Source organism: Camelus dromedarius, unplaced genomic scaffold (assembly GCF_036321535.1).
Source record: "Camelus dromedarius isolate mCamDro1 unplaced genomic scaffold, mCamDro1.pat HAP1_SCAFFOLD_117, whole genome shotgun sequence".
NCBI classification, from domain to species: Eukaryota; Metazoa; Chordata; class Mammalia; order Artiodactyla; family Camelidae; genus Camelus; species Camelus dromedarius.
The window spans coordinates 5381025-5399334 of NW_026989731.1; the positions used below are offsets into that span (position 1 = coordinate 5381025).

The 18310-nt window shown below is 41.6% G+C and overlaps 1 long non-coding RNA gene across 2 annotated transcripts; it reads right to left on the reverse strand.

The window, feature by feature from the left end:
* Positions 1-1179: 1179 nt before the first annotated feature.
* LOC135320502 (uncharacterized) lies at positions 1180-17783 on the reverse strand. Of its 2 annotated transcripts, none has more exons than XR_010379667.1 (3): positions 17252-17783; positions 11983-12551; positions 1180-2019 (listed from the first exon to the last, which is right to left on the reverse strand). It is a non-coding gene; the product is annotated as an uncharacterized LOC135320502 (long non-coding RNA). The 2 variants fall into 2 exon arrangements; XR_010379668.1 differs by lacking the exon at positions 1180-2019 and adding an exon at positions 7174-7288.
* Between the last annotated feature and the right edge of the window lie 527 nt (positions 17784-18310).

Here is an 18310-nt window from a genome sequence, read left to right on the forward strand (position 1 = left end):
TCAGAATGAAATTTGCTGAAAGCCAAGAAAGTGGCATCTATACGAAATCAGGAAGTACAGAGCATTCAAAAGAGGTGGAATACCAATAGACCAACAAGCAGCTGTATAATTCAAATAAACAAATTTCATGATCATCCCAGTGATGTAAAATGCACCTCGAGGAAAGCAACTTAGTCACAACAGAACCTCCAGAGGTGTTTCAGCTGATATCTCGGCAGAAATTTTGCAGCACGGGGAAGAGTGCCAGGACATAGACCATATCCTGAATGAGAAAAAGCTGCAATCTAGGGTAGCCTATGCCAAATGACCACCGTTTATAACAACGGCAGAGCTAGGGAATTTCACTGACCGGCAAACCTTAAAAGAATTCAGCAGTTTGAGACTGATCCTAAAATAAAAATTGAGAATCCTACCATGAGTAGAAAAGTAGTAAGATGAAATGGAAATAACAAAACCATTATTGCAAATGCAAGAAGAGCCTGAGTTGCAAAGAAGTAAGAAGAAGAAGGTAAGGAGGACATCAAATTCCTAAAGATGGGAGAGGGTAGCAGGAAATCATAGGTGATTTTAAGCACTATCTTAAGTGAATCAGCTTACATGACTGTCTGTCTGAAGCAAAAGTAGAGATGCATGTCCTAATGTGTTTGCAAAACAAACAATCAGACAAACAAACAAACACCAAAAGGTTAGAGTTGGCGGACATATACCAAACAAACATGATTATTCAAGACAAAATACTCAAAGTGATGTCAAGGATCATTCAGAACGCACCGACCTATTATCGCTGTTAGAATGTACTGAACACACTTGTATTCAGAATACAGACACGTGCATTATAATTCATAGATAGTAATCCAGAAGTACATATCGTGAGCCAACCCAAATGACGGTTTTGAATAAGAGTGGGTCATAGAAAGGGATATAGGCTTACAAGTATTCCAACAGGATGAACGAATGCCTAATTCTACCCTACGTAGAGAAGAAATGACATAAGCCTATAAAAAAGACAATTAGCTCTACAAAAATGAACTAAGAGCAAAAGAGACAGACATGAAAGTGCACGTTGGGATTGTTTACATTTCTAGGAAATTCAGCCCCCATGAATCAAATGGATCAATGTCCTGAGAGTGTGGGTGTTTAAGCAGAAATCTACTGACGGATATGTAATCTGGGTGAATGGATATTACACAAACATGAGTTTCCTTGAGTGGGTCTCTGTGTACTGTGAACTGTTAGAATGTTTAAATAGGTGTGAATCAATAAACTGAACATGGAAACTCTTCCCTCCGTTTGTACTGTGTATACAGATCTGAACAAAAGGAAAGAGGGAAGAGAAAAGGACCATGGGACCCTTGTGGATAGAATCACATTTCCCTTAGGAAATTCTCGTCTAATGAGGCATCACCCCCAACAATGACTTGATGCATCAACCAATGGGGATGGCAGTTACCGGTTGGAATCCAGGTGGAATGTTGGTGTCTACCACGAGGCTTGTTGCGGCTGGTGGATCCAAGGTAACTGGGCAGAATTCTGTGGGTGGATCAGTTTGATGGTGGGTCTGCTGCCCTATGTGGAGATTAGCTTAGGTCTTTTGTTCGGGAAGCTGAGTAAGTTCGAGATACTGCTGCTGCCCAAAGACATGAGTTCACGGGTCAGTTTCCACAATCTGAAAGGGCAGACAGTGGAAGATCTGCCTGTCATCAGCTTACTGGTGAGGCTCCGAGGTATTTTCAGACTTGCCCAGTCCTGTTGGCGTCGACTTTATGGGAGACACGAAGAGGAGCTGGCAGAAAAACTGGCTGCATGGATTGAGGAGATGTGCGAACACATTGATGAAAGTTGTTCTGCTACAGTGGAGAATATCGGCATGGAGACATCTCTAGAGCATACCAGGCTCGAAAGACATTCATGAGAGCTACTGAAACTCGGTGATACTGCAGAAACTTACGGAGAGTCAACGTGCCCTTGAGAAAGTTACTCGATTCTCTCTTCCAAGAATGGGTCCAAGATTCCTGACGTCTAAAAGAGAAGAGATGACAGAGATGATAAAAGCGCTCATGTTCTTGGAAGAGGTCGTGAGAATCCACACATACCAATGGGCAATTACGAATCATTCAGTCCGAAATACACCAAGCCCAGGTAAGCCTATTCCCACATTTGTGCCTAGCTATCAATCATAAGCTCTTCCATCCACTCCACTCAGGCATCCATTCCAAAGGATCAGAACCTGAGATGAAATGAATCCATTAGGAGGAGAGCAAGCCCCTACTAGAATCAGAGTTCCTCCTCCTTCACACTCGGTGAACAGCAGTGAATTCCTTAAAGGTCAAATACTCTCGACTATAATAGATAGGAATTGAATACTTAGCTCACACAAAGAAATGATGACCTTCCCCTAGATTCAGGAAATTTTGGGTTTATGTATTCTTTGGGCTGAAAGGAGTGTGGGAAGTGAGGGGAATTTTTGAATGAACTTGAATATGTATTAGGCCTCAGTTTTTCAAGACAGTCCAGGAAAACATTAGAAGTCAGATAGTGAACGGAACTGTAAAAGTCGCCAAAAACATTAGAGACACAGGTTATGTGGACAGTCATTCACTTCAATCAAGCCCCAGGTGCAATATAGCTTGGAGATGCAGACTTGGTTGTGTTAAATTGCTTTAACCAACATGATATGATGATTAAGAATTCTCAGCACAGATAGAAGAGCACCTGGTTCTCAATAGCTAGCATAGCTGCAGCAGGTTTCTCATAGTTAAATGCCTCTAGGTGCTTTTGGAATCAAGCCTAAATATATATATTCTGTTTAGATTTACTTGTATATTCCTAGAGAGGAATGTTACCCCTTGAAATGCCAACAATTCCTAGTATGTGTCATTGGGATTAAAGGGCACCAGGTGCACAAGGGAAAAACAGGTTGGGGGTTATATCATTGTTCCAACTGGTATTACATTGATCCTTTTGTTGTTCGAGGCTTCAAGAGAAAAGAGTTGGCATGTCCCCTTCAAACTTTTGGACTGCTATTTTACATTGAGACTGTCTGTTTTTTCCTTAGAGCTGACAAAATCTTACAGAAATTGTCAAGTCTGGCTTCTAGGTAGATTTGGTAATTTTCAAAAACTAACTTCAATTTCATATAAATTCCAAAACACGTAAATCGATACTATTAAACATCTTAAAGACTGCAACTGCCTTGTCAAAATAAGGTCAAAATTGTAGACTTCGGAAAACCCTCCGATGCTGGCTGTAAAAAAAAGTAGCGAAACAAATATCAAATTTCTGTGAATTATTTGTGAAAAGTGTTGATTTGTCGATGCCCAGTATGAAGAGGACCAGTGCAAACTGCTCTCACTAGCTACCATACACAAAATATTGTAAACATCCACTCACCCAGCCCTTGGCAAGGAGACTTCCCTAAGAGTGGTCTGTTACTTCCAAAGACAGGATGAGGCCTCAGAAAAACCGGAAGCAGGAAAAGGCAAAGTAGAGAATAGAAACCAGTGCAGGATCTGACCTCTGGTAATGAAGCATCAAGGTGAAACTCTGTTTTACTTTTAAGCACACTCTCAAGCGGGCAGCAGGCATGGGATTGAAGGTGATGCGCTGAGTGTTAGAAGAGTGCACAGCAGATGCTTGGCTGACAGAACTCAAAGAAATCAGCTCAAAATATCCCCACAATTGAATCTGAGACCAAGATCCGAGCTGCCAAATCTGAGCAAGCAGAGGCAGCGGAAAAAGAGGGGTAGGGATACGGATGATGGCTCTCGCAGAACTCAGGGATCTAGAGTGCGTTGTGGGTTTTGGTGGGTACTTTCAAGAGAGCAAAGAGAACGGTGAACTCAGTGAGACAGCAACAGCACTGGCGCATGAGGTTGAGATTATCGATATGTCCTATGGCCACATCCACTGCATCAGCAGGACCAGGGTCCAATTTGACATTTTGCCATTAGAGCACGTGTGGGGCTCAATCAGAGGTATCATGCATCTGGACTGAGTGTTCCTGGGGGCGTTGGGTTTGTAATCACTATTAAAAGGCTTAGGATCTACTACATTCATAACCTGAATTGGGATTACAGTCTGTATTGTGGCAGAGGATGCGGAACAGCTCTGTGGTTGCCTTCGTGAACCCATAACTCAAGAATGAGAGAACTAGGAAGAGTGGTCAAAGTCCACAGCATGAGAAGATGAAGCATTTCTTACAGCATTATCACCCAAATGCAGATGCTACATTTTGGACGGCTCTGACACGGTACTGCACCAGGGACACTTAGGTCGGTCTGCGGGATCATCCCAGCAGGCCCTGAAGTATGACATCCATACATATGCTTCCACTGGTGTTTCTGTAGACAGAGAAACTCTGGGAAGAACAGGTAACATTGGGAAATTCCCGTGGCAGTAGAAAGTACAAGCGCACTCTACGTTGGCTGTTTTGCAGACACTTCAAAATGGCATACAGAAGAATGCAGAGCTGAAAACCTATAGAAGCTTCATTTCCACTAGAGGAAGTGCCCTGTGCACTTTCAGAATTGTGAGATTAGTGTAATAAAAATGAGGTTCTACTAACTGAAACAGTATGGAGTGATCATCACAACAAAGGCAACAGCAGGATTTAGAGATATACCAAACAACACACACAGGAACAGGGCATGGCATCAAGGTGTAGGGAAAATTGTCCTCACAGAAACACCATGGAATTGCGTACACTAAAGAGTCTAAAGTTTGCACTTAACCAAGCCCTATAAATCTATATTAGATACATGATTGTACCGGAACTGTAGAGTAAATGATGTATAGTAAAAGAAACAGGAAGTACCTTTTTCAGTTCCAAAGAGATTGAAGGACCAAAAAATAAGCTTTCAAACAACTAGATGGCAAAACTATACCAGAGCAGTCTCTGAAAATGGAAGTCAGGAAAACACTGATGAACCACAGTGCCTCAGAATTACAAAAGGCAGAATACCAGACAAGGGGAAGAGAAACTCTAAAGAAGAACACAATAGTATCACAAAACTCAATGGATGAGATAAAAACTGGGCTAAAGTCAATCGTAAGCAGACTACATAATGCAGAGGGACTCGTGAATGACTGTGAGGACAGGGGAACAGAAATCCCTCCATCAGAAGAAGACAAAGAAAAGCAAGTGCAAAGCAATGCTAACATCACTGTTGAATCCTGGGTTAAGACCAAGCAGGTAAGAATAGGACTCATAGGATTCCCAAATGGAAAAGCAAGAGATAAAATAATAATTTCTGAAAAGGAATTTTTAGAAAAATCAGAATGAAACTTGCTGAAAGCCAAGAAAGTATCATCTATACGAATTCAGGAAGTACACAGCATCCAAAAGAGGTGGAATACCAATAGACCAACAAGCAGCTGTAGAATTCAAATAAACAAATTTAAGGTCATCCCAGTGATGTAAAATGCACCTCGAGGATAGCAACTTAGTCACAACAGAACCTCCAGAGGTGTTTCAGCTGATATCTCGGCAGAAATTTTGCAGCACGGAGAAGAGTGCCAGGACATAGACCGTATTCTGAATGAGAAAAAGCTGCAATCTAGGGTCGCCTATGCCAAATGACCACTGTTTATAACAATGGCAGAGCTAGGGAATTTCACTGACCGGCAAACCTTAAAAGAATTCAGCAGTTTGAGACTGATCCTAAAATAAAAATTGAGAATCCTACCCTGAGGAGAAAAGCAGCAAGATGAATTGGAAATAACAAAACCATTATTGCAAATGCAAGAAGAGCCTGAGTTGCAAAGAAGTAAGAAGAAGAAGGCAAGAGGACATCAAAATTCTAAAGATGGGAGAGGGTAGCAGGAAATCATAGGTGATTTTAAGCACTATCTTAAGTGAATCAGCTTACATGACTGTCTGTCTGAAGCCAAAGGAGAGATGCATGGCCTAATGTGTTTGCAAAACAAACAATCAGACAAACAAACAAACACCAAAATTTACAGTTGGCTGACATATACCAAACAAACATGATTATTCAAGACAAAATTCTCAAAGTGATGTCAAGGTTCATTCAACATGTATCGACCTATTATCGCTGTTAGCATGTACTCAACACACTTGTATTCAGAAAACAGACGTGTGCATTATTATTCATAGATACTGATACAGAAGTGCATATCGTGAGCCAACCCAAATGACGGTTTTGAATAAGAGTGGATCATACAACGGGATATAGACTTAGAATTTTTCCAACAGGATGAACGAATGCCTTATTTTACCCTACGTAGAGAAGAAATGGCATAAGCCTATAACAAAGATAATTAGCTCTGCAAAACTGAACTAATTGCAAAAGAGGCAGACAGGAATGTGTATGTTGGGATTGGTTTAATTTCTAGGAATTTCAGCCCTCATGAAACAAATGGATCCATGTCCTGAGAGTGTGGGTGTCTAAGCAGAAAGCTACAGACGGATATGTAATCTGGGTGAATGGATATTACACAAACATGAGTTTCCTTGAGTGGGTCTCTGTGTACTGTGAACTGTTAGAAAGTTTAAATAGTTGTGAATCCATAAATTGAACATGGAAACTCTTCCCTCTGTTTGTACTGTTTATACAGAACTGAACAAAAGGAAAGAGGGAAGAGAAAAGGACCATGAGACCCTTGTGGATAGAATCACATTTCCCTTAGGAAACTCTCGTCTAATGAGGCATCACCCCCAACATTGACTTGATGCATCAACCACTGGGGATGGCAGTTACCGGTTGGATTCCAGGTTGAATGTTTGTGTCTACCACGAGGCTTGTTGCAGCTGGTGGATCCAAGGTAACTGGGCAGAATTCTGTGGGTGGATCAGTTTGATGGTTGGTCTGCTGCCCTATGTGGTGTTTGGCTTAGGTCTTTTGTTTGAGAAGCTGAGTAAGTTCGAGATACTGCTGCTGCCCAAAGACCTGAGTTCACGGGTCAGTTTCCAGAATCTGAAAGAGCAGACAGTGGAAGATCTGCCTGTCATCAGCTTACTGGTGAGGCTCTGAATTATTTTCAGACTTCCCCAGTCCTGTTGACGTCGACTTTATGGGAGACACGAAGAGAAGCTGGCAGAAAAACTGGCTGCATGGATTGAGGAGATGTGCGAACACATTGATGAAATTTGTTGTTGTACAGTGGAGAATATCGGCATGGAGACATCTCTAGAGCATACCAGGCTCGAAAGACATTCATGAGAGCTACTGAAACTCGGTGATACTGCAGAAACATACGGAGATTCAACGTGCCATTGAGAAAGTTACTCGATTCTCTCTTCCAAGAATGGGTCCAAGATTCCTGAAGTCTAAAAGAGAAGAGATGACAGAGATGATAAAAGCGCTCATGTACTTGGAAGAGGTCGTGAGAATCCACACATACAAAGGGGCATTTGCGAATCATTCAGACCGAAATGCACCAAGCCCTGGTAAGCCTATTCCCAAGTTAGTGCCTAGCTAACAATCATATGCTCTTCCATCAACTCCAGTCAGGCATCCATTTCAAAGGATCAGAACCTGAGATGCAATGAATCCAGTAGGAGGAGAGCAAGCCCCTACTAGAATCAGTGTTCCTCCTCCATCACACTCGGTGAACAACAGTGAATTCTTTAAAGGTCAAATACTCTCGAATATAATAGATAGGAATTGAATACTTAGCTCATACAAAGAAATGATGACCTTCACCTAGATTCAGGAAATGCTGGGTTTATGTATTCTTTGGGCTGAAAGGAGAGTGGGAATTGAGGGGAATTTTTGAATGAACTTGAATATGTATTAGGCCTCAGATTTTCAAGACAGTACAGGAAAACATTAGAAGTCAGATAGTTAACTTAACTGTAAAATTTGCCAAAAACATTAGAGACACAGGTTATGTGGCAGTCATTCATTTCCATCAAGCCCAGGGTGCACTATATCTTGGAGGTGCAGACTTGGTTGTGTTAAATTGCTTTAACCAACATGATATGATGATTAAGCATTCGCAGCACTGATAGAAGAGCACCTGGTTCTCAATAGCCTAGCATAGCTGCAGCAGGTTTCTCGTAGTTAAATGCCTCTAGGTGCTTTTGGAATCAAGCCTAAATTTATATATTCTGTTCAGATTTTCTTGTATATTCCTAAAGAGGAATGTTACCCCTTGAAATGCCAACAATGCATACTATCTGTCATTGGGATTAAAGGGCACCAGGTGCACAAGGGAAACACAGGTTGGGGGTTATATCATGGTTCCAATTGGTATTACATTGATCCTTTTGTTGTTCGAGGCTTCAAGAGAAAAGAGTTTGCATGTCCCCTTCAAACTTTTGGACTGCTATTTTACATTAAGACTGTCTGTTTTTTCTTTAGAGCTGAAAAATCTTACAGAAATTGTCAAGCCTGGCTTCTAGGTAGATTTGGTAAATTTCAAAAACTAACTTCAATTTCTTATAAATCCCAAAACTCATAAATCGATACTATTAAACATCTTAAAGACAGCAACTGCCTTGTCAACATAAGGTCAAAAATGGAGACTTCGGAAAACACTCCGACGCTGGCTGTAAAAAAAAGGAGCAAAACAAATATCAAATTTCTGTGAATTATTTGAAAAGTGTTGATTTGTCGATGCCCAGTATGAAGAGGACCAGTGCAAACTGCTCTCACTAGCTACCATACACAAAATATTGTAAACAACCACTCACCCAGCCCTTGGCAAGGACACTTTCCTAAGAGTGGTCTGTTACTTCCAAAGACAGAATGAGGCCTCAGAAAAACTGGAAGCAGTAAAAGGCAATGTAGAGAATGGAAACCAGTGCAGGATCTGACCTCTGGTAATGGAGCATCAAAGGTGAAACTCTGTTTTACTTGAAAGCACTCTCTTAAGCGGGCAGCAGGCATGGGATTGAAGGTGATGCGCTGAGTGTTAGAAGAGTGCACAGCAGATGCTTGGCTGACAGAACTCAAAGAAATCAGCTCAAAATATCCCCACAATTGAATCTGAGACCAAGATCCGAGCTGCCAAATCTGAGCAAGCAGAGGCAGCGGAAAAAGAGGGGTAGGGATACGGATGATGGCTCTCGCAGAACTCAGGGATCTAGAGTGCGTTGTGGGTTTTGGTGGGTACTTTCAAGAGAGCAAAGAGAACTGTGAACTCAGTGAGACAGCAACAGCACTGGCGCATGAGGTTGAGATAATCGATATGTCCTATGGCCACATTCACTGCATCAGCAGGACCAGGGTCCAATTTGACATTTTGCCAATAGAGCACGTGTGGGGCTCAATCAGAGGTATCATGCATCTGGACTGTGTTCCTGGGGGCGTTGGGTTTGAAATCACTCTTAAAAGACTTAGGATCTACTACATTCATAACCTGGATTCGGATTACAGTCTGTATTGTGGCAGAGGATGCGGAACAGCTCTGTTGTTGCCTTCGTGAACAAATAACTCAAGAATGTGAGAACACGGAAGAGTGGTCAAAGTCCACAGCATGAGAAGATGAAGCATTTCTTACAGCATTATCACCCAAATACAGATGCTACATTTTGGACGGCACTGACACGGTACTGCACCAGGGACACTTAGGTCGGTCTGCGGGATCATCCCAGCAGGCCCTGAAGTATGACATCCATACATATGCTTCCACTGGTGTTTCTGTAGACAGAGAAACTCTGGGAAGTACTGGTAACATTGGGACATTCCCGTGGCAGTAAAAAGTACAAGCGCACTCTACGTTGGCTGTTTTGCAGACAATTCAAAATGACATACAGAAGAATGCAGAGCTGAAAACCTATAGAAGCTTCATTTCCACTAGAGGAAGTGCCCTGTGCACTTTCAGAATTGTGAGATTAGTGTAATAAATATGAGGTTCTACTAACTGAAACAGTATGGAGAGTACATCACAACAAAGGCAACAGCAGGATTTAGAGATATACCAAACAACACACACAGGAACAGGGCATGGCATCAAGGTGTAGGGAAAATTGTCCTCACAGAAACACCATGGAATTGCATTCACCAAAGAGTCTAAAATTTGCACTTAACCAAGCCCTATAATTCTATATTTGATACATGATATTACCTGAACTGTAGAGTAATTGAAGTAGAGTAAAAGAAACAGGAAGTACCATTTTCAGATCCAAAGAGATTGAAGGCCCAAAAAATAAGCTTTCAAACAACTAGATGGCAAAACTATACCAGAGCATTCTCTGAAAATGGAGGTGAGGAAAACACTGATGAACCACAGTGCCTCAGAATCACAAAAGGCAGAATACCAGACAAGGGGAAGAGAAACTCTAAAGAAGAACACAATAGTATCACAAAACTCAATAGATGAGATAAAAACTGGGCTAATGTCAATCCTAAGCAGACTACATAATGCAGAGATACTCCTGAATGACTGTGAGGACAGGGGAACAGAAATCCCTCGATCAGAAGATGACACAGAAAAGCAAGTGCTAACCAACGCTAACATCATTTTTGAATCCTGGGGTAAGACCAATTAGGTAAGAATAGGACTCATAGGAATCCCAAATGGAAAAGCAAGAGTTAAAATTATAAATTTTGTAAAGGAATTTGTAGAAAAATCAGAATGAAACTTGCTGAAAGCCAAGAAAGTATCATCTATACGAATTCAGGAAGTACACAGCATCTAAAAGAGGTGGAATACCAATAGACCAAAAAGCAGCTGTAGAATTCAAATAAACAAATTCCATGATCATCACAGTGATGTAAAATGCACCTCGAGGAAAGCAACTTATTCACAAAAGAACATTCAGAGGTGTTTCAGCGGATATCTCGGCAGAAATTTTGCAGCACGGGGAAGAGTGCCAGGACATAGACCATATCCTGAATGAGAAAAAGCTGCAATCTAGGGTAGCCTATGCCAAATGAACACCGTTTATAACGGCAGTGCTAGGGAATTTCACTGACCAGCAAAACTTAAAAGAATTCAGCAGTTTGAGACTGATCCTAAAATAAAAATTGAGAATCCTACCCTGAGTAGAAAAGTAGCAAGATGAATTGGAAATAACAAAACCATTATTGCAAATGCAAGAAGAGCCTGAGTTGCAAAGAAGTAAGAATAAGAAAGCAAGGAGGACATCAAAATCCTAAAGATGGGAGAGGGTAGCAGGAAATCATAGGTGATTTTAAGCACTATCTTAAGTGAATCAGCTTACATGACTGTCTGTCTGAAGCAAAAGGAGAGATGCATGGCCTAATGTGTTTGCAAAACAAACAATCCGACAAACAAACCAACACCAAAATTTAAAGTTGGCTGACATATACCAAACAAACATGATTATTCAAGACAATATACTCAAAGTGATGTCAAGGATCATTCAGCACGCATCGACCTATTATCGCTGTTATCATGTACTCAACACACTTGTATTCAGAAAACAGACGTGTGCATTACTATTCATAGATACTGATCCAGAAGTGCATATCGTGAGCCAACCCAAATGACGGTTTTGAATAAGAGTGGATTATACAACGGGATATAGACTTAGAATTCTTCCAACAGGATGAACGAATGCCTTATTCTAACCTACGTAGAGAAAAATGGCATAAGCTTATAACAAAGAAAATTAGCTCTGCAAAAATGAACTAAGTGCAAAAGAGACAGACAGCAAAGTGCACGTTGGGATTGGTTTCATTTCTAGGAATTTCAGCCCCCATGAAACAAATGGATCCATGTCCTTAGAATGTGGGTGTTTAAGCAGAAAGCCACAGACGGATATGTAATCTGGGTGAATGGATATTACACAACCATGAGTTTCCTTGAGTGGGTCTCTGTGTACTGTGAACTGTTAGAATGTTTAAATAGTTGTGAATCAATAAACTGAACATGGAAACTCTTCCCTCCGTTTGTACTGTGTATACAGATCTGAACAAAAGGAAAGAGGGAAGAGAAAAGGACCATGGGACCCTTGTGGATAGAATCACATTTCCCTTAGGAAATTCTCGTCTAATGAGGCATCACCCCCAACAATGACTTGATGCATCAACCAATGGGGATGGCAGTTACCGGTTGGAATCCAGGTGGAATGTTGGTGTCTACCACGAGGCTTGTTGCGGCTGGTGGATCCAAGGTAACTGGGCAGAAATCTGTGGGTGGATCAGCTTGATGTTGGGTCTGCTGCCCTATGTGGAGATTAGCTTAGGTCTTTTGTTCGGGAAGCTGAGTAAGTTCGAGATACTGCTGCTGCCCAAAGACCTGAGTTCACGGGTCAGTTTCCACAATCTGAAAGGGCAGACAGTGGAAGATCTGCCTGTCATCAGCTTACTGGTGAGGCTCCGAGGTATTTTCAGACTTGCCCAGTCCTGTTGACTTCGACTTTAAGGGAGACACGAAGAGAAGCTGGCAGAAAAACTGGCTGCATGGATTGAGGAGATGTGCGAACACATTGATGAAAGTTGTTCTGCTACAGTGGAGAATATCGGCATGGAGACATCTCTAGAGCATACCAGGCTCGAAAGACATTCATGAGAGCTACTGAAACTCGGTGATACTGCAGAAACATACGGAGAGTCAACGTGCCCTTGAGAAAGTTACTCGATTCTCTCTTCCAAGAATGGGTCCAAGATTCCTGAAGTCTAAAAGAGAAGAGATGACAGAGATGATAAAAGCGCTCATGTTCTTGGAAGAGGTCGTGAGAATCCACACATACCAATGGGCAATTACGAATCATTCAGTCCGAAATGCACCAAGCCCAGGTAAGCCTATTCCCACATTTGTGCCTAGCTATCAATCATATGCTCTTCCATCCACTCCACTCAGGCATCCATTCCAAAGGATCAGAACCTGAGCTGAAATAAATCCATTAGGAGGAGAGCAAGCCCCTACTAGAATCAGAGATCCTCCTCCTTCACACTCGGTGAACAGCAGTGAATTCCTTAAAGGTCAAATACTCTCGACTATAATAGATAGGAATTGAATACTTAGCTCAGACAAAGAAATGATGACCTTCCCCTAGATTCAGGAAATTTTGGGTTTATGTATTCTTTGGGCTGAAAGGAGTGTGGGAAGTGAGGGGAATTTTTGAATGAACTTGAATATGTATTAGGCCTCAGTTTTTCAAGACAATACAGGAAAACATTAGAAGTCAGATAGTGAACTGAATTGTAAAAGTTGCCAAAAACATTAGAGACACAGGTTATGTGGACAGTCATTCTCTTCCGTCAAGCCCCGGGTGCACTATATCTTGGAGGTGCAGACTTGGTTGTGTTAAATTGCTTTAACCAACATAATATGATGATTATGCATTCTCAGCACAGATAGAAGAGCACCTGGTTCTCAATAGCCTAGCATAACTGCAGCAGGATTCTCATAGTTAAATGCCTGTAGGTTCTTTGAAATCAAGCCTAAATATATATAATCTGTTTAGATTTTCTTGTATATTCCTAGAGAGGAATGTTACCCCTTGAAATGCCAACAATGCCTAGTATGTGTCATTGGGATTAAAGGGCACCAGGTGCACAAGGGAAACACAGGTTGGGGGTTATATCATGGTTCCAATAGGTATTTCATTGATCCTTTTGTTGTTGGAGGCTTCAACAGAAAAGAGTTGGCAAGTCCCCTTCAAACTTTTGGACTGCTATTTTACATTGAGACTGTCTGTTTTTTCCTTAGAGCTGAAAATATCTCACAGAAAATGTCATGTCTGGCTTCTAGGTAGATTTGGAAATTTTCAAAAACTAACTTCAATTTCATATAAATCCCAAAACACGTAAATCGATAGTATTAAACTTCTTAAACACTGCAACTGCCTTGTCAAAATAAGGTCAAAATTGGAGACTTCGGACAAACCCTCCGACGCTGGCTGTAAAAATAGGAGCGAAACAAATATCCAATTTCTGTGAATTATTTGTGAAAAGTGTTGATTTGTCGATGCCCAGTAGGAAGAGGACCAGTGCAAACTGCTCTCACTAGCTACCATAAACAAAATATTGTAAACACCCACTCACCCAGCTCTTGGCAAGGACAATTATCTAAGAGTGGTCTGTTACTTCCAAAGACAGGATGAGGCCTCAGAAAAACCGGAAGCAGGAAAAGGCCAAGTAGAGAATGGAAACCAGTGCAGGATCTGACCTCTGGTAATGGAGCATCAAAGGTGAAACTCTGTTTTACTTGTAAGCACACTCTCAAGCGGGCAGCAGGCATGGGATTGAAGGTGATGCGCTGAGTGTTAGAAGAGTGCACAGCAGATGCTTGGCTGACAGAACTCAAAGAAATCAGCTCAAAATATCCCCACAATTGAATCTGAGACCAAGATCCGAGCTGCCAAATATGAGCAAGCAAAGGCAGCGGAAAAATAGGGGTAAGGATACGGATGATGGCTCTCGCAGAACTCAGGGATCTAGAGTGCGTTGTGGGTTTTGGTGGGTACTTTCAAGAGAGCAAAGAGAACGGTGAACTCAGTGAGACAGCAACAGCACTGGCGCGTGTGGTTGAGTTTATCGATATGTCCTATGGCCACATCCACTGCATCAGCAGGACCAGTGTCCAATTTGACATTTTGATAATAGAGCACGTGTGGGGCTCAATCAGGGGTATCATGCATCTGGACTGAGTGTTCCTGGGGGCGTTTCTTTTGAAATCACTATTAAAAGACTTAAGATCTGCTACATTCATTACCTGGATTGGGATTACAGTCTGTTTGTGGCAGAGGATGGGGAACAGCTCTGTGGTTGCCTTTGTGAACCCATAACTCAAGAGTGAGAGAACTAGGAAAAGTGGTCAAAGTCCACAGCATGAGAAGATGAAGAATTCCTTACAGCATTATCACCCAAATGCAGATGCTTCAATTTGGACGGCAGTGACACGGTACTGCACCGAGGAATTTTAGTTCAGTATGCGGGATCATCCCAGCAGGCCCTGAAGTATGACATCCATACATATGCTTCCACTGGTGTTTCTGTAGACAGAGAAGCTCTGGGAAGAACTGGTAACATTGGGACATTCCCGTGGCAGTAGAAAGTACAAGCGCACTCTATGTTGGCTGTTTTGCAGACACTTCAAAATGATATACAGAAGAATGCAGAGCTGAAAACCTATAGAAGCTTCATTTCCACAAGAGGAATTGCCCTGTGCCCTTTCAGAATTGTGAGATTAGTGTAATAAAATGAGGTTCTACTAACTGAAACATTATGGAGTGTTCATCACAACAAAGGCAACACCAGGATTTAGAGATATATCAAACAACACACACAGGAACAGGGCATGGCATCAAGGTGTAGGGAAAATTGTCCTCACAGAAACACCATGGAATTGCATACACTAAAGAGTCTAAAGTTTGCAATTAACCAAGCCCTATAAGTCTATATTAGATATATGATTGTACCTGAACTGTAGAGTAATTGAAGTATAGTAAAAGAAACAGGAAGTACCATTTTCAGTTCCAAAGAGATTGAAGGCCCAAAACATAAGCTTTCAAACAACTAGATGGCAAAACGATACCAGAGGAAGCTCTGAAAATGGAGGTGAGGGAAACACTGATGAACCACAGTGCCTCAGAATCACAAAAGGCAGAATACCAGAAAAGGGGAAGAGAAACTCTAAAGAAGAACCCAATAGTATCACAAAACTCAATGGAGGAGATAAAAACTGGGCTAAAGTCAATCGTAAGCAGACTACATAATGCAGAGGGACTCGTGAATATCTGTGAGGACAGGGGAACAGAAATCAATCCATCAGATGAAGACACAGAGAAGCAAGTGCAAACCAACGCTAACATCACTGTTGAATCCTGGATTAAGACAAAGCAGGTAAGAATAGGACTCATAGGATACCCAAATGGAAAAGCAAGAGATAAAATTATAAATTCTGAAAAGGATTTTATAGAAATATCAGAATGAAACTTGCTGAAAGCCAAGAAAGTATCATCTATACGAATTCAGGAAGTACACAGCGTACAAAAGAGGTGGAATACCAATAGACCAACAAGCAGCTGTAGAATTCAAATAAACAAATTTCATGATCATCTTAGTGATATAAAATGCACCTCGATGAAAGCAACTTAATCACAAAGAACCTCCAGAGGTGTTTCAGCTGATATCTCGGCAGAAATTTTGCAGCACGGGGAAGAGTGCCCGGACATAGACCATATCCTGAATGAGAAAAATCTGCAATCTAGGGTAGCCTATGCCAAATGAACACCGTTTATAACAACGGCAGAGCTAGAGAATTTCACTGACCGGCAAACCTTAAAAGAATTCAGCAGTTTCAGACTGATCCTAAAATAAAAATTGAGAATCCTACCCTGAGTAGAAAAGTAGCAAGATGAAATGGAATTAACAAAACCATTATTGCAAATGCAAGAAGAGCTTGAGTTGCAAAGAAGTAAGAAGAATAAGGCAAGGAGGACATCAAAATCCTAAAGTTGGGAGAGGGTAGCAGGAAATCATAGGTGATTTTAAGCACTATCTTAAGTGAATCAGCTTACATGACTGTCTGTCTGAAGCCAAAGGAGAGATGCATGGCCTAATGTGTTTGCAAAACAAACAATCAGACAAACAAACAAACACCAAAATGTTACAGTTGGTTGACATATACCAAACAAACATGATTATTCAAGACAAAATACTCAAAGTGATGTCAAGGATCATTCAGCACGCACCGAACTATTATCGCTATTAGCATGTACGCAACATACTTGTGTTCAGAAAACAGACGTGTGCATTTCTATTCATAGATACTGATCCAGAAGTGCATATCGTTAGGCAACACAAATGACGGTTTTGAATAAGAGTGGGTCATACAACGGGATATAGACTTAGAATTCTTCCAAAAGGATGAACGAATGCCTTATTCTACCCTACGTAGAGAAAAATGGCATAAGCTTATAACAAAGACAATTAGCTCTGCAAAAATGAACTAAGTGAAAAAGAGACAGACAGGAAAGTGCACGTTGGGATTGGTTTCATTTCTAGGAATTTCAGCCCCCATGAAACAAATGGATCCATGTCCTGAGAGTGTGGGTGTTTAAGCAGAAAGCCACAGACGGATATGTAATCTGGGTGAATGGATATTACACAAACATGAGTTTCCTTGAGTGGGTCTCTGTGTACTGTGAACTGTTAGAATGTTTAAATAGGTGTGAATCAATAAACTGAACATGGAAACTCTTCCCTCCGTTTGTACTGTGTATACAGATCTGAACAAAAGGAAAGAGGGAAGAGAAAAGGACCATGGGACCCTTGTGGATAGAATCACATTTCCCTTAGGAAATTCTCGTCTAATGAGGCATCACCCCCAACAATGACTTGATGCATCAACCAATGGGGATGGTAGTTACCGGTTGGAATCCAGGTGGAATGTTGGTGTCTACCACGAGGCTTGTTGCGGCTGGTGGATCCAAGGTAACTGGGCAGAATTCTGTGGGTGGATCAGTTTGATGGTGGGTCTGCTGCCCTATGTGGTAATTAGCTTAGGTCTTTTGTTCGGGAAGCTGAGTAAGTTCGAGAAACTGCTGCTGCCCAAAGACCTGAGTTCACGGGTCAGTTTCCACAATCTGAAAGGGCAGACAGTGGAAGATCTGCCTGTCATCAGCTTACTGGTGAGGCTCCGAGGTATTTTCAGACTTGCCCAGTCCTGTTGGCGTCGACTTTATGGGAGACACGAAGAGGAGCTGGCAGAAAAACTGGCTGCATGGATTGAGGAGATGTGCGAACACATTGATGAAAGTTGTTCTGCTACAGTGGAGAATATCGGCATGGAGACATCTCTAGAGCATACCAGGCTCGAAAGACATTCATGAGAGCTACTGAAACTCGGTGATACTGCAGAAACTTACGGAGAGTCAACGTGCCCTTGAGAAAGTTACTCGATTCTCTCTTCCAAGAATGGGTCCAAGATTCCTGACGTCTAAAAGAGAAGAGATGACAGAGATGATAAAAGCGCTCATGTTCTTGGAAGAGGTCGTGAGAATCCACACATACCAATGAGCAATTACGAATCATTCAGTCCGAAATGCACCAAGCCCAGGTAAGCCTATTCCCACATTTGTGCCTAGCTATCAATCATATGCTCTTCCATCCACTCCACTCAGGCATCCATTCCAAAGGATCAGAACCTGAGATGAAATGAATCCATTAGGAGGAGAGCAAGACCCTACTAGAATCAGAGTTCCTCCTTCACACTCGGTGAACAGCAGTGAATTCCTTAAAGGTCAAATACTCTCGACTATAATAGATAGGAATTGAATACTTAGCTCAGACAAAGAAATGATGACCTTCCCCTAGATTCAGGAAATTTTGGGTTTATGTATTCTTTGGGCTGAAAGGAGTGTGGGAAGTGAGGGGAATTTTTGAATGAACTTGAATATGTATTAGGCCTCAGTTTTTCAAGACAGTAC